The following is an 18040-nucleotide window of genomic DNA, read 5'->3' as shown; positions in this document are numbered from 1 at the left end:
TACAGGTGTGTATTCTGCCAGTTACAGTCCTGATTGAGCTGGTATTTTAAAGGGTCAAAGTTGGTATTAGAGACAGGCATATAGCCAGTAAATAATCCTGGCCTAGTTATTGATTATCTGCTAAATGTCTTCTCTGAAGAGAAATTGACAAATCATAGCTTAACAGCTTTTTAGCCTTTAAGTTAACAGGAGGCTAGAGGCAGGGCAGGAGATGTGGAGAGAAAAAAATGTAATTCATTATGTGAACTAACACTTTAACTAAGTTCAAGCAATCAAGGGAATATTGAAGATACTTTTCTGTGAATTGTAAAAGCGATTGAGTAGTGAAAAAAAAACAGATACCATATGATTTAAAAAAATAAGCTAACATAAATTTGTTTAGCTAAACCTGACAGTCTGCTCCCATCTTTTGTCATATCAGATGACTAAATCATAGACTGTATAAAACGTAGACCTTTTTTCAGTAATGTCACCTGGCTAATGGTTTCTAAAACATAGTTTATAAGTCCAACAATGCAGTTGCCATGTTTGAAATGATATCTAAACCCTATATAAACAAATGGCATCTTAAGTTTTGGCAAATCTTCTCTGGCCTTATTTTTCGGGTTGCTGCTCTTAATGAATAAGAACTCTGATGCCTCTGCTGTCATTTTACATTATACTGCAAATGTGAAATCTTTGTAAGCATGGTGTCATGTAGTAATGGGGGGGAAGCTGAACTAAATGTGCTGTGACCCACACCAACGATTTAACTTGGATTATCAGGGAAATTGTCAGAACAAAAGGCCAATTAAACACACATGTCAATTCTCCCACCAGGGGGCGCTCAATCAAAAAGATGAGTATAAATGTTGTGCTTAGCTCTGCCCACCTTCTGTTTATAAATGTACTTGAATTTGGGACTGTTTACTACAAACTGACCTAAATTGTCGTAATGAGGGAGAAAAGCTGTTAAAAGTAGCTGTTACTCACAAAGCATTCAGAGTTTACACATCAAGCTGACTGGGATGGTCTCTGTTAACAGCTTTTCCCCTCAATATGTGAAATTCATCCCTGAAATGAAACTGAAATTAACTGTCTAGTAAATACAAAGTATAGAGTGCTGCTATTGTAAAAGAGACTCCTCAAGTCATAGTAATCAGTAAATCAATGACATGGGGGGAGCTGTGCAACGCATCCCTTGATTTAGAATTTATATTAAAATGTCTAGAGGGGGTTTGGAAGACAGAACATACAGCCAGAGGAAGAGAATATGACACAGATGCCGTTTTTGCCCAGCAGCACATATTTTCAAAACACCAATGTAGTCCAGTGTTTTCAGTGTCCTGAGGGCAAAAACAGCCACTGCATAAGGGTTTGTTTGTTTTGTTTTGTTTTGCAACGCTCACAGCACTCTCAGTTAAAAATGTGTCAGCTTTCAGGGCAGTGCTACATCCCATCAATGTTTCTTCTCACTCACTAGTCAATCAAAATCAAGAAGGGGCGGGACTTGTGATACCAGCTTTGTCAACAGCAATGGTAGATGAAAAAAGGATCTTTCCTGTCATTTCAAAGTTAAAGTTTCCAGGTCCAGAGCAACTGCCAGGGCCAGATTCCTTTACATTGTTTTATGTTTTCTTGGTGATATTTCCTAAAGAAGAGGACAACATAAAGCACACAGAGATATTTGGGATCAAAAATGGCATTATGGATTCCACAGAGGAAAGCAAAAGTCAACTGTCTTAAACTCTTGTATTGAACAAAACAGTCTCACAAACTTTCTAAAACTGATGTTGGGTTGTTTGGAACAGAACATCAGTTTGGTCGCTTATAAGTTGTAACCAACCGTCAGAAGCATTTATCAGAAGAGGGTGGTTTAATATTGACCTTCCACTTACAAGTCTGGAAACAGGTTTGTCCAGAGGGCACATTCTGCAAATGATCACATCTACAAACATGCACACAGACCTCCAAAACACACAAGAGGGAGTATTAAAAAAATAAAATGAGAACTGACCTAAGATGAGTACTTTGGTGAAATTCATAAGCTATAACTGTATTAAACTAACCTTGCAAAGCAGATGGATTGGCTAGAGTCCATGTCTGTCATCATGCAAATCCATCTTGCACAGATGTAGTGTTTAGCGCAGATGCTGTAGTGGCAGTTTTAGTAGAACTGGACCACCTTTCTTTGTTGAAAAAGAGCAAAGAACCACAATTAAAACTTTTCACGGCAGAGAGGATGTTTTCACACATCTCCCGGTACGCATGAGTTTGCAACAGGGATTAGTGTAGCGTAACAGTTCTGGGGAGCATTTTTTATTAAAAGAGGAACAAATGCCTGCAGATAATACGCTTCAGAGGGGTTTGTTCACATGAGTTTTATCCACCTACAAGCTCCAACATTCAAGCCTGCCCCTTCAAGTGGCATGTAACCCACAGGAGCTGTGTGCGCCTACCAGCTCATTTTGTCTTGCTGCTCTGATTGGCCCATACTGAATGTGACAGGCAGGATGTTCCTCCAATCACCTTCAGAGAATCTTCTGAGAAGTCCTGCCCTTCCCAAACGCTTTGTATGGAGGTTTCCCAGTTAAATACGAAATGCATACCATTTAATGGTTGTATGAAACAGTGATCTGCGATGTCAAGTTATTATCAAACTGCAACACCAGGACAAAAGATGGAAACAGGCTGTCATCATGGTCCATAAGAAACAAGCAGCACAAAACATAAATGACATACAGCATCAAAAATTATGAAGAATTTCCCTCAAAATAATTTAAGTACTCATCTAAAAGGTATGCTACACAGGAGTAGTCATTTTGAATAATTGTGAAGAAAGCTTACACATTGCACCTTTAATACAGATTATTATCTTGTCAATTAAAAAGAAAATTAAAGCATTATTATAGTTGAAATGCACATGAAGCATAAATTCAAATTCTGTCTCATTATTCCATGTAAAAAGAAGGAGAGGAAAGCCATCAACAACACAAATCAAGACATGAGCATTAACCCCGTGCTAGCTTTAGCGTTAGCCTCGTAGTGTGTGTAATAGCATCAGCATGCGCAGCCGTGCCTGCTCGGGTGGCACAGCCTGTGAATATAGAGTGGGCTCCCACAGCTTGGAAGATTAGCACCCGAGTGCATTCAAGTCCATGTGCGAGGGCCGATTTCCAGGAAGAATAGCCCTTTATTGGGCCCCGAGTTGAATCCTGCTGCTTCCCTTTGGCCCAATAGAAGGCTGCAGTAACTGACAGTCCTTTACAATCAGCCAACACTGGTGGAGGTTTTGGGGCTCTCATTCTTTTTCTCCACTCTTTTTCTCCCAAAGGATTGATTTTGAAATTACTCTTTCTCAGCTCAGTGGGAGTATGGGTCGGTATATTTGTGTGCATTGGTCCGTATATGTGGGTTTGTGTGTCCGTTTGCACGCACACAAACACACACTCAGCCACACGCACACGTGCACATTTTTGAATGCCAGTCTTGGCAATTGTCTTAATGGGATAAGGGGTGACTATGGTTCCTGTTTTGGGGAATGGGAGTGTGGGAATGACATGGGAAAACGCACACACGTTGCATCCATGGCACTCACAGCTATGTTGTCGGATGATTCAAAGTAAAGGTGATATGTGGTGGCTTGTTAGGTTCGTATTACACCTTTAAGCCATATATACTCTTCACACTAGCCAAAAATGATGTGACACACCTTTGGGCAGCTCGGAAACAACTTTGCAAGAAAAACACGATCATAATCAGAAAATGTAGTGACTCATTTGTTCAGCGTTAGAGGGCATGGATGGTTTTGAACTTTTTTTGTTTAGGTTGATGGTTTCCTACAGTGGAGAATGAAGGTCACTTGAGGGGAATGGAAGAAGTGACATTATAGATGACTGAAGAAGGGGTCAGGCTGGTTGGTATTTGCAATGAAGAGTTTTGACCAGTAGGGGTCATTTGTGGCACGGTATTTATAAAGGTCTGCACGCTATGAAGCATACTTCCTGTGGTTTTGTGTTTTTCCCAGCAACTTGCTTCCTCTCATCCCATGCTATAGTCCACATTTCAGCCTTATTTTAAGTTCCTATTGCTCCCTGTTATGCTCTAAAGTTGTGCATAAAGCACCTGAATTGCCTTGTTGCTGAAATGTGCTATACAAAAAAATGAGAATGGCCTGAAGTTGTATGAGGTTCTGTTAGAAAAGAGATGAATTGTCCTTCTCAGATTGAATCCAAGGACTTTTAATGGCTATAGAGATAAAATTAAATTTATAGCAGACAGGACAAACCAATCCAAGGACACTGTGACTTAGTGGTCAACCAAAGAGCAGTCTTTCAACAAGGCATCTTCCAAATCCAACCAGCAGCTTCTTTCTAGCCTGTAACCCCTCGTTTTTTAAACTGATATCCTTACCTATCCACAGTCCTGTCCAAATAAAAGCACAAAAAGCACAAAAATAAATTCCATAGCCATGACTGCTTACAGGTGAAGTGAATAACAGTGATCATCTTGTTACAGTGGCACCTATCAGTGGGTGGGATATGTCAAGCCAAAAGTGAGCAATTTGTTCTTGGAAGTTGATATTTGGGAGCAGTAAGATGGGCGAAAAGGGCCAAATTGTGACGATGAGACGGCTGTGTCAAAGCATTTCCAAAACTGCAGCTGCTGTGGGTTGTTCCTGCTCTGCAGTAGTCACCAGAAATGAACCTACGATGGGATTATGGAAGGCCAGTGAGAGCTAGCCCATGTGGAACAATCCTAAAGATGAGCGACTGGAACTCTGCTGTTGGGGAAAAAGTTAGCACAGATAGGATCAAAATTTTCAGAATACATCAGTCAGGGCTATGGTGACAAGAGGAGATCCTACACCACAATGGTTGTATAGCTGAAATATAATGGCTGACCTGTGTATTTTCTGTGAAAATAGCAAAGTGATTGATAGAACAAACTGAAAGCCATCTTCCAAGACGAGCAAAGGTTGTTCCCTGGTTTTGCAATAAATGTTTGCTTAACTTAACCTGACCAGAAATTTAAGATCTGACACAAATGTATTCATTTATTTTATCATTTATCAAGATAAGGCTTAGGCAAAGAAGAGAATTTGAAAATTGATTTAATTTAGTCCTACCAGCAGCTCAGCAAATATATTTCAATCAGGGAAGACTTAGTATGAGTAGATAATAATTTATTTTACACTTGAACATTTTGAATTGTCTTTGGTGAGTAGACAAACTTTGCAAAGCTGATGGATTTGCCAGACTCCATGTCAGTCATCAGGCAAATCCATCTTGAAAATCTCCAGTCCACAATGATTGTGCCTTACCCCAGGCTTATTATGAATGAATGAAACAAGGACAGGAATGAAACAGTCTTTCTTCATTTAAACATTTTTATGTAGCATGCCATCCAGCAAGCAAAGACATTGCTCCTTAACATGAGACTCACTGCAGACTCGAGTTTTTAAGCATTTCTTTCAACAGTCAGTATTCTTTCAACAAAGGCTCGTGCTTCTCTGCTTCATCCATGTAGTAACTACAGTGACATTAGAGTCACCCTTGTCAAAGAAAATTTTTTTGTAACATTTTATTTTAGTGGGCCCTAATAACCTAGTAATTTTAAAGTAATGAGTGGTAAATATCCAGTACTTTCTCAAGAATAAAGTGGTAAATACCCAGAAATAAGTTGACATTTTATCAAGTAATTACTCGGTAGTATTAAGGAAGTATTTACCTGTTAATAACATATTAATTATCAAATAATTATCAAGTATTATTGTGACAATTCTCCAGTAATTAAGTTTTTTTTAATTTTTTTTTTTTTATGCCCTAACCCTCTAACCCTTACTCTTGTAATACTGTGGTCATTCTCTGGAAAATAGGTGGTATTTTCTATAAAATTTTCTACAAAAGATGCTTGATAATTCCTAGGTAATTTCTTTATTTTCGCCCACTAAAGTAAAGTAAGTCCTGAATAATTTCCAAGTCATTTCTTGGTTTATGAGTTAGGGTTAGGGATTAGGGTTCAGGTTAGGGATAGGGGAAGGGTTAGGGTAAAAATACTACCTAATGGCCAGAGAACTGCCATGATATTATAAGGTATTAGTTGATAATTAATACAGTATTGCCAGGTAAATACTTCCTTAATATAGGATATATTATATATATATATCTTTTTTGAGACACTACAAGATAACTACACTTATTACTATAAAATTACTAGGTAATTAGGACCCACTAAAGTAAAGTATAACCTTTTTTCCTACCCTAACCACGGCCTCTCCGTGACCTTTTAACCCTCTTTTAAATGCACATTAGGTAAATCCCACCATCAGGAAGGGTCATTTTTAATTGACGTAGACATCTTATTGCCAAAAATCTACATATTTTTCCTTTTAACTCAATTTAAAAACAAACTTTGAGCAATAACATGAGCTGTAGCTGTTGACTGCTTTATTGTTGTAGATTTGCATCCACTTATAATTGTCCATTATTCAAACCAAACACTGCAGCATCTGAATTCATCAGTAATTTCACACTTAATATCAGACTGGAGGCAGCTCTTAGGGGTGCAGATGATGATTTAAACAGCAGAGAAATGAAATATAGATTAAAATATCTTTAATTTACTCCTCGCTCCATAGCCTTGTCTATGAACAGAAATCTCCACATAGTAGTACCCAGCCCTGGCTTGCCTGCTCTCTTTCTGTCACTAACGCTCATAGACACAATCACATTGCATTCTCTGGTGACAGTAGATGGACAGGTGTGTGATTACTGTCCCACCTCTAAACCCCACCGCTATAACAGCCCCATTCCCCCACTCATTGTGTCGATACTGAGATTTCAGCTGGCGATAAGTGAAATGACAAATTCAGTGGAAGATGTGGGGGCGTCGTATTTCCCAGACTGATAAACATTTCATCTTGAAGTAAGGATGAGCTGAAGAGGGGGAGGTGGATGGATGACAGTTGGAGAGCAGGAGAGAAAGAAAACCACCAGCAGCCATGATTTGTATGATATCTCCAGTTTGTCTTCATTACCCATGGTCCATTGCACTCCAGGATGTACTGAGAGATCATGCATCAAACGGCTGTCTGGGAGGTGAGCATGGAGAGAGATAGAACTAAAAATAGACCAATTTATAATTGCACTTCAGGTTTAGTATGATTGGTCTCCCATGAGAAATCTGCAGGGTGAAGGGAAATTATTACCTCGGTGTCCATCAAGCCATTGCTTGTGTGAGTGAGAATGACAGTTATCAGAACTGACATTTTAGTCCACATTTGGCATGTTTTCCAGAAGATTTTTGAACAACAAAATCCTGTAGAAAAAATAAAACTTGCATCTGCTGCCACCCAATCTATCCTGCTCCCTACTCCTACATTTCTATCACCTCAACTGTCATCTGTCTCTGTATTACAGGTTTCAATGTGGTCTCTCCTAAAATTCTTATGCAAAAGTATTTGGTCATACCTGTTAATTACTAAATTCAGGTGTTTTAATCATACCTGTTGCCTCAGGCGTCTAAATTCAAGCATCTAGCCATGCAGATTATTTGCAAACCTTTATGATACAAAATAGGTCATTCTAAAGAGCTCTGTGACTTCAAGTGTGGTTATGTGATGGATGCCACCTTTGCAATAAGACAGTTAAAGGCATTTTTTTTTCCAGAGAATTTCTAATTTTTTTCTTGTAATTGCATGTAACTTGTCAGGGTCATAACTAACCTTGCAAAGCAAATAGATACGCCTGTTTCTGTGTTTTTCACTGGTGAATCCATCTTGCAAAGCTCCTGTCTGAACTGTTTGGGCCCGGTTAGAAAGTGACAGGACCAATCAGCGTCGAGGGGCAGTACTTTTGGGCACGGCGGAGTCATGACGTAAGCAAGCAGCCACAGAGGCTGGTGCAAATATGGCAGTAGACATTAGCGTGGATGTTGCAGAAGCACCAGTTTTATCAGAACTTGACAACTTTTCTTCATTAAAGGAAGAACATAGAACAGCACTGAGTTGTTTTCTTTTCAAAAATGACAAAAATCATGCACTGACATGTCTACAGTCGCCATGGTTTGAGACTGTGTTTAGGTACAAACATTCCCAGATCCATCAGATTCCTGGTGACAACACTACTGGACTAAAATATCCCATCTGAAACAAGACGTTCTCTTTAGCATCTCTCTGCTCTGCTGTTTGCATTTTTATGATCAAGCATGTGCATGGTCTATCTTCAATATCCAGATATCTTTGTCACATTAAAATTACCTTAAAACCTCAAAAAAGCTTTACTTCAGGCACTAATTAATTCCTTTTCCTGTGCTGTGAGGCACAGGTTGGTTAAGGTACAGATATGATCTGATCTGGGTAAGACAAAGATCGTGGTCTGGGTTATATCACAAAAATAAAAATGTTTCTTGCAATGCAGACACAGTGTAAAGACTGCATTTGGGCTCAGTGTTGCTTGTTCAAAAATAGTACTTCAGTTCCTCCTTTATGTAAGAAAAGTGCTCAGCCAGACAGTGTTTCGCTCCCAAGAACACAATGGTGGAGAAATTGTAATTTGGACTTATTGTTCAGCCAATGTACTAAAGGTTTACCCAAGTGATTACTATTCATCATGGTTTGGATATGAATTACTCTGCACAATTCCAAAGAAATCTAGCTGTTGGTGAGCAATTCTAATATGGAAATGACAACCTCATGATAGCAGTAGAGAAAACGTTAGGCCATAACCAAATGGATCAGAACTCATTCTCAGGAGATGGAAAAATTGTGCCAATTCTAATGACAATATATTCAGCAGTTTTATCCACACCAAAGTCTTGGCTAAATCAACCATCTAAAGATCACACACACTTTATTGTCAGAGTTAACAAGGAGTTCTTTCTCTTTAAGAAAGATTAATGCTAATGTCAAGATAAGATGCATTTCTGAGTTCCCCAAACTTGACTTGCTTCCCACTGGTTGCAGCATGAGATCCTAAATATAACCTACAGAAACTGTGGTAAGGTGGCAGAGGCCAACAACCACTGGGATTGTGTTTGATTTTGATATGGACTCAGCTCTCAGATTGGTTAGACAAGGACTGAGGGTTAAAGCATTCACCAAAGTATTCTATTCTCCTATACAGGGGGCACAGTCATAGTCCTTTTCCAGGACCACAAAACTTGATGAGCAAGCTGTTACAACCCACTCAGTAAGCCTTCAGTAAGCTCAGGGGGCGAGACCACTGTTTTATGTCATCCCGTATCTGAGGTCCAGCATTCTGCCTTAACTCCTTTCCTTTCTAAAACCTACATGTGATATTAGAGAGACATGTCTGCATGAGTGCCAACTCATTTCAGAGCAATTTTCTTCCACAACTGGTGTGTTTTGCTAAGGACACTTTGAGACTGCTGGTTTGTTGTAAGAGTTTATATAAGTATTCTATCTGCTACTTAATGATACCACCTGTGTCATAACAGTCCATCTATCATGATGAATACAGCCTAAACCAAGCCCTGCTTTCCCCTCTTGAGCCATGCTATATTTTGCCTGATTCTCCTTAATGCCAGCTGAGGGTCCTTTGTTGCTTCACCAAATTATTGGCATACCCTGGTTTTTGCTTTTGCATCCACTGAACCCTTCAGCACCAGTCTGCAGCTTCTGGAAATCCTTGGGCCAACATAGCCAGAGTATACAAGTTAGTATGAAAGCTTCCTTCAACTCTGGGGTTCACAATTTAGTTTGAGGGTTGCTGTCTCAAGAAACCATCTGGCCACAACTAGTAGCCACTTCTTCAAGTGCAGAGGCCTGAGCTGTGCCCCAAAGAGATTCCACATCCTCAGTCTACACCGTTTCATGAAAAATTCATCCAGAAGTTTGAGACTGAGGCCTTGGCTTAGTGAACACACCACCCCATGCAAAGGGTCCAAGTCTGCAGTAGATCTCAGCCTTGCAGTCAGTGGATCAATAGATTATGCTGCCAAGGTAGGAAAACTGCTCTACAACTTCCCTACTCTCACAATTCACAGACACAGATTTGAGGGCAGCCACAAGGACATCAACAATCTCCACAAGGATCAGAGCATCACCAACAAAGTCCAGATCAGTGATTTGGACATCGCCAAATGACACTCTTCGCTGCCCATTACCAGCCCCATTATCCAATCCACACAAGTACTGAAGAGCATAGGGCTAAGATGCATCCTTGCCTCACCCCAGAATCAACTGGGAAGAAACCAGAGGTAGAGCCACCACATTTCACAGCACTATCTGCACCAGAATATAGGGCAGACATCAGCTGGATGAGCACAAGTGGGATACCGCAGAGCTCCAGAGGGCCACAAGAGTCTTATATTTACCAAAAAGAAAGAAAAAAAAAGAGTGTGGGTAAAATATTTTCCTGCTTTAATAATCCATATGTGCTGGGCACTCGGACAGGATAGGACTCATGAAGATCATAGATCCTACCTAATGCCTCTTAAATTGACAAACCCCAGAAAGGTGAGATTGTTTCAATTCTAAGTGGTTGGTCACGAGATCAGTGCCTTGTTTAAAGGCAAGCCCAATTATATTTATCCAACACCAAGCCACTCAAGCATCTTTCTTTTCTGGACTCAGAGAGGTGAAATTTTTGTGTCCAGGCCTTCCAGGGCCAGTCTGTGTTTCAGGGCTCTGCACACTTAGCCATCTGCTTGACTGACCAGTTGACATCTACCGGAGGCCGTTGAGAATGCCCTTTCAAGGCTCAGAATATTGCACTCTGCCCTGGCTCCATGTTTAATTTTTGTGCCCGTTCAAGACAAGACTTGCCCTCACGATACTTGCCAACATTGCCAACTCTAGCTTCCCTTGTCTTTGTGCAGTTCCTCCTTGGTTGAAGTCTCTGGAAGTCTCTTAATCACTTTTAGTCTGAAACCACACCTGGGACAAGATTGCTTTGGAGGAACCAAGAGTGGCTCAAACTCCTGCATAACTTGCTTGAGGTGATACTGGAAGAATAGTTTCAATACACTATAATTGCACTTTTCCTTTAATGAAACAGGAAAACCAACTTGGCCAGTCTTTGTTGCTGCTTTATCAGAGTAAAAACTGCCACAACAGCACTAGCCTCCAATGGTAATAACATTCAGTGTATCTGTATCAGCTTTTTTGGTATGAGCTCAGGGTTGTTGCTGGCAGGTCTCACTCACTACTGGGTGGCCTGGTTTGTAGCTTCTCAACGTGCCCGTCTTGCCAAGCAGAGAAAGCTTGGGGTCAGCGTGTGTGTTTGTGTGAGTATATATTTATGCATGCCTACACTTATGTTTGTGACTCAAGCTTAATCATCACACCCTCATACTATTATCTGATACTGTCACAATAGTGTTGTGAATATAAAAGGCAGTTTTTGTTGACACCAGACTAATCGTCACATCAATATAAAAGAAAAGCTGAGTTTAAAAGGACTGAATAGATGCGGTGGATTGGCTGCAGCTAGTTTGTTGAACCTGTGTTTGGGATCTGTTGCACTGGCTTCTTTGTCTTGCATTTCCCCCTAGCTTCTTTTCTCTTCTTTTTCCCTTGTGGGTTCTTTTTGTTTTTGGAGAAAATTGTGCATCAATGCAGTCTAAAGCTTGCTTGGTGAAGTGACCCATGTTTAAATGTTCTGGGGCTGTCTTGTTGAATTGCTCAAACAAATCGCTGTTGATATGAAGATGTGGGGTGCTGTCTATTGAGCTTGAGGTTTGCACACTTCACATCAGTGTTGCATGCAATAGCAGAGGTTATGAATTTCACTATTTTGGATTCCTTCATTGCATGGGTTGAGTTCCAGCAATGTCAAATACATCGAATGCATATTGGAAATTCTTATATAATGAAGCTTGGCAAGAGTTCAATCAAGAAAATCCTCTACTGGTCACTCTGACTTTTAATGTAGGTTTCTCCTTTATGCTTCCAACTCAAACAGCTGACTGTGGGTGTTGTTGCTGACATCTTGTTGCTGTCAAAGGTCTAAATCTGTTCCCTTCTCTACTTTCATTATGTAAATAAGGCAACTTCATCCCTCCCACTCAAGATTTCATCAGAACTGAGTGTTCTCTGGGTCCATCCTTTGAGCTCAGTTATCACTGAAATTTAGTAGACCAATGATGCAAAAACATTTCATAATGTGGACAACTCTTAGAAGATATTAACTGCTTTAAACCTTTAATTTTTTACTCATATTTCCTTAGTTTTTATCTTTGTCGCCTGCCATTTGAATTTGTACAAATTTGAGACATAATTTGCACATTTATTGGTTAATTTGACTTTGCCTCAGTTGTATAATATGCCATTTCAAAATTGGCTGTCAAAATAAGTTTTTTTTTTTCCAAATTTGAAAGTCTTAAAGAATGGAACCACCTTAAATCTACATATGATAAAAACTGTTATTAAAAGAACTTATTACATTTATGTTTAGTAATACTATTATGGCCAAACTGTGGCAGGACACCAATTGGGCTATCCTACAAAAATTGTCTCTGGTCTGCCAAAGAATGCTTGTTCCTTTTTCACCACGAGTACGGCATGTCTAAACAGTGTTTATAGGACAACATGCACTGTGTGGGAAATGTGGGAAAGGCTTATTTAAAATCTAAATTCTTAAAGTGGCACTAAGCTACATGAACACTCAGAGGGACAAATGACGCACCAAAATTGAAAGCTCACAGCTGTTCCACACCAGCAAAGATGCAGACTCAGAGGACATAAACATAACCTTGCAAAGCAGATGGATCTCACTGGCGAATCCATCTTGCAAAACTCCCGTCTGAACCTTTTGGGTCTGGTTAGAAAGGACAGGACGGGGCGCAGGTGGCCCAGTGGTTTAAGGCGTGCCCCATGTACGCGGATGGCCTGGGTTGGAATCTGGCCTGAGGCTCTTTACCGTATGTCTCTCCCCGGCTCTCGTCCCTGTTTCCGACTCTATCCACTGTCCTCCTCTATCAAATAAAGGCAGTGGTGGGTAGAGTACACAGTTACAGTACTCAAGTAAAAGTACTGTCACTTAACAATAATAATTACTCAAGTAGAAGTAAAAGTACACATAAAAATAATTATTTGAGTAAGAGTAAATAAGTACCTTATTAAAAGACTACTCAAGTAGTGAGTTACTTCCTGAGTCACTTCATTTTGTGTAATTTATTAAAACGTATTGCATTACGACATATTATTCAGGGGTAGTAATGTAAACTGCAAATTGTCATAAATAAAGTAGCATAACTTGCCAAAATAAAAGAATACACTCATAATAGTTGTCTTATTTCTACATGATTTCAATCTCACATACATGAATTTGTACCTTGCAGTTCTTACTTTTTAATCACATTATATTCATTTTATCATGTGTTTATGATTTTTCGCTCATATTTATGAAATTATTCTTATGAACTGGCCTCATTTATGACTTTTTGCCCATTTTATTTAATTTTTACATTTTAGCTCCAATCTATGAATTTTTATCCTGATAATCACTCAACAAATTTGGCCCACTAGCACCACGGTATAACCATGTTAGGTATAATCACTGTTATAAGAGATGTGCCACACACACATGTTAATGTGTGGCAGAGTTTCATAGGTGGTTGGACACGTGACATCATTTATCACTGCCACAACTGTCTTTGCAGTCTGCAAGTTAAAACCATATTTGAACTTATACATTTAGCTAACTAGCAGTGCAGTCGTTAGCTTGTTTAGCTTACTTACAATAACGTGCCTTCTTAGATTTGACGTGCTATTTTTGAAGCTTGACATTTCCACCACTTTAGGTAGACACAGTAGGCAGCGCATTATGTGGCTGTTGTTCCTCGTCATTTGAAAGGCAAAGAGTCTTGATGTTAGGCCAGGGATGAACATGCTCCTCTGAAGGAGACGCAGGTATCACATCTTCAGCCATTATCTCCAACTGTTGATAGTTCAGGGGGAGGGGTCACTCCTCCGTTTACTCTGTGGTGCTGAGGATTCTACCTCACGCTGCTGTGAGAGCTCAGCTGAGTGTAAAAAATTACTTAATGAAAACAAATTATAGACAAGTAGCGATAACCTGGTAACCTGTACTGTTCTCATTGTTTGGCGACAGAAATTAACAGCAATCCAAACTCCATTCAATAAATGCTGAAGAGTCAGGATTCATCTAAGTTTTGCCCTTTAATAAGATTCCATTATGATGCTTTTATAAAGCAAAAGTGAAACTCCTTACAAAAGGAATTCTAAACTAACATAAATGTCTTTATTTACTTCCTATTTTCTGTAACCATTGTCTGTTTCACATGTTTGTCACATTTTTGCAGTGATGCATGTTTGAACGATTTAAACAAACATTTCCTTACACAAGTCATCTGATATGATTTGAATATGGAATGTAAAATAAAAAACTCACCAACGATGCTTTCAGAAGTCTAGACAAAAGGATGGTAGTGGATAAGACGTGTAAGCTCCTCAGTCTGCATGTGAAGAAAATGGCAGCCTCTTAGTGTAACAGCTGTTTACAAACTTATTTCCTGCTCTAACGAAGCAACCACTAGCAGTTGCTAAAACACTGCTTCAAGTACTTAACCACCAGAGGCAGGACATAACAATCCCCCCCAATATTCTGATGCACAAAATTAAGCTGATTGGGTCCATGAACATGGTCTGCAGTCTGCATGTTAACAACTATCTTTGCTTTATGACATACATACAGGGATAAAATCTCTATATGAGCCATGGCACATCAATCTTACACTGAAACTGAGGAAGATATAAACAGTCTTGCTGCCTGTGAGTTCACAATGTCACTGAGAAGGTATTTGCCCACCTGCAATAGTTACCACTTGGATAAATGACTCCACATATAAATACTGTACATTTGATGTTATATCTATGTTGTTTGGGTTATTCTAGACAGTTTCATAAAGAAGCTGATGTATACTATTCAACAAACATATATTTATTTTTACAAGAAAATCAGTTTTTCTTGTCAGGGCTTGTTGCAGTGCATGTGAAAGTTTTAAACTATTTTAAACTTGTTAGAATTTGTTTGGAGGTTAATCTATCAAAACTTTATAATGAATCCTCTCTACTGATATACTCCACAGCACAACAGGGAAAGGAATGACTTTTTAATCATTATTATTGTTGTTATTATTTTTGTAGGGTAACTTATCCACAAGGAAGTGGCATCACATGAATTTTAAATTTGTATTCTCCAATAATTGTATTCTCTGCTTTTTATTTATATAATGCCAATGCTATAAAACAGTGGTACCCATAATCTTTTCCTTGAGCCCCCCTTTTTTCTACTAAGGAAAGGTTAGCCCCCACCCTCACCCCCAGCCTATTTAATACGGCTGATTAATCGGTATTTTGACCATCTGGCCCTTTATTTTGAATAATGTTATTGTTGACGTCATGTCAGCAGGAACAGGTGTAAAGGAGCATCCTGCTCCTCAGCAGAGACACTACTGCTCACATGCTCTAGAACTGGATTCTCCAGGAGAAGTAGATGTTTTTCCTCCAGTTTTCCTCCAACACAGTGACTAAGGAGTTTACACACAATGAGACATGTGCTGTACACCACTTTTTTCTTTAGATGCTTGTATGAATCACTCATAAAAGCTGATAAGCGGTGAAGTGGTGAGAAATCCCAGTATGCTGGAAAAAATTCCTGAAAGGGTTGAAATTTTAAAGTTGCATAATTGTACAGGAGTGTTTACTATCTCAAAATATTAGAATATTACGGAAAAGTCCAAGTTCCACAGGTTCCCTACACCTTCATCTCTCACTCTCATTCAGTACAAAGAACTGCAATCATAGAGAAGACTGCTGACTGGACTACTGTCCAGAAGACAATCGTTGACACCTTTTTCAAGGAGGGTAAGCCATAGGAGATAACGCTGAAAGGGCGGGCTGTTCTCAGAGGCTGTATCAAAGCATATATATGGAAAGCTGACCAAAAGGGAAAATTCGGGTAAGAAAAGGAGCACAAGTGACAGGGATGGCTGTCAAACAAAACAAATTCAAGAACTAAGGAAAAATTCACAAGAAGTGGACTGAGGCTGGGGCCAGTGGATCTAGAGCACACAAACATTTCCAGGAGATGGACTACAAGTGTTGTCTTCTGAGTGTCGAGCAAATCCGGGCCACAGACAACATTATAAGCACCTTTCCTGGGCTGAGGAGAAAAAGAGCTGGACCGTCCAGGGTCCTGTTTTTAGCAAGTGAATTTTGATTCAATTTTTTAATCTGGAAGAAGATCAGAGAGGCACAGAATCCAAGGTATTTGAAGTCCAGTGTGACGTTATCCCAGTCAGTGATGGTTTGGGGTGCCATGTCATCTGCTGCTGTTGGTCCACTGGTATTTATCAAGTCCACAGTCAACACTGTCTCCGGTCTATCAGGAGATTTTAGAGCCCTTTATGCCTCCATCTGCTGAGGAGCATTATGCAGACACTGATTTCCTTCTCCAGCAGGACTTGGCATCTGCCCACAGTGAAGCCAAAACTACCAGAAACTGGTTTGATGACCATGGTATGACTGTGTTTGATTGGCCAGCTGACTGTCATGACCATAGAGAATCTGTGGGGAAATATCAAGAGAAGAGGATAGACCAGACTCAACAATACAGATGAGATGAATTCTGCAACCAGAGCAACCTGGACTTCATGTCGCCCCAGCAGTGCCACAGATGGACTGGCTCCATGCCACACTGCATAGATGCAGTAATTTGTAGGAGCTCCAACCAAGCACTGCAAGTTTCACTTCACAGGAAAAAAATCAACTTTTTAATGGTATTGTAATTTTTTAGAAGCACTTGTATTTGCAAAACTAATTTTAACAACCTCTGCTCTGACAAAGTCCTTCCTCCCCCTTAGATCTTTGGGTTCCCCCATGGGGACCAGACCTCAGTTTGGCAGCCAGTGTCTTTAAAATTCATTTGAGAAGTTTTAAGCTTGTTATGAAACTGACTTAAATAACTGCTGGCTTTTCTATTTGACCTATAAAAACAAACAAGACCATCAGCAACACAACTATTATTTTGATGATTTTTTTCTTGATGCCTGTAAGCATTGGGTAATTAATCACACAGCTTTCATTTCAATTCAAGTGAGATTAAATGATTTCTTTGCTGCATCGTGTGTTGTGCTTGTTTGCCTCTAGGGTTTGTCATGTCTGGGAACACACCCTTCCCTCCTTTACAGCACAGCGTGTGCTCTGCCCCTCCCAGCAAAACAGCTCTCACTTTAATTTAAGCGAGGAGCAGAGGGAACCATTTCAAGCACTCAGATTAGATTAAAAAGGAAGTAAACGGATGAAGACGTCAGAAAAATCAGAGGAGTCGAACCTGGAACAATGCAAAATACCTTGACAAATACATGGTTTTGATTAATCCCATAGAATTCCCAAACAGATGAAAATGTTAAATCAACAAGTATTTGTGTTTAACAATTATGATCTCAATATCACTCAGTATAAATGATTACGATTTTCTAGAATCAAGCAGCCCTGCCTTTATTATTATGTTAATAACTTTTGATGATAGCTTTTTTAAGCTATAGTATGATCTCTTCAAGTCACATGAAGCATACTTTTTTTTTTTTAAACCCAAGCAAAACTGGTGCTGTTGTCATTTTTGTTCCTGTCTGCAGTAAACTTGCTGCTGGTTTGAATGAATGAGCACTGAAAAACAACCAAAAGGTAACAAGTAATGCTTTTTCCACTAAAGCAGCTCTTTCTCAGTATCTATGAAAAAAGCTTTCATTAACATTTTAATGTATTTTTCAGTCCTGATTGAAAAGATATTTGCTACTGAAAGATTCAAAGACAAACTGAGCAGCATTCACAAAATGATGGGAAAAAAAAAACAACAAAAGAGAACAGTGTTGTTACATAACATTATGTGAGAAGAAGAGGGAGAGAGATGCCAAGAGACAGCTTTACCCACTCTCCTCCTCTCACTGTCCTTCATTTCTCTTCTAGTTTCTTTATGTTCAGCTTGTTTTGTTTGCTACAACAGTTATCCTTTCATATCACCTTCCACCTCTGTCTCTGGGAGCTGATGTTCTTTCTTTCGACCTATCTGAT

This window comes from Cheilinus undulatus, linkage group 3 (assembly GCF_018320785.1).
Source record: "Cheilinus undulatus linkage group 3, ASM1832078v1, whole genome shotgun sequence".
Lineage (NCBI taxonomy): Eukaryota > Metazoa > Chordata > Actinopteri > Labriformes > Labridae > Cheilinus > Cheilinus undulatus.
Note: the sequence above shows the minus strand (reverse complement) of the source record.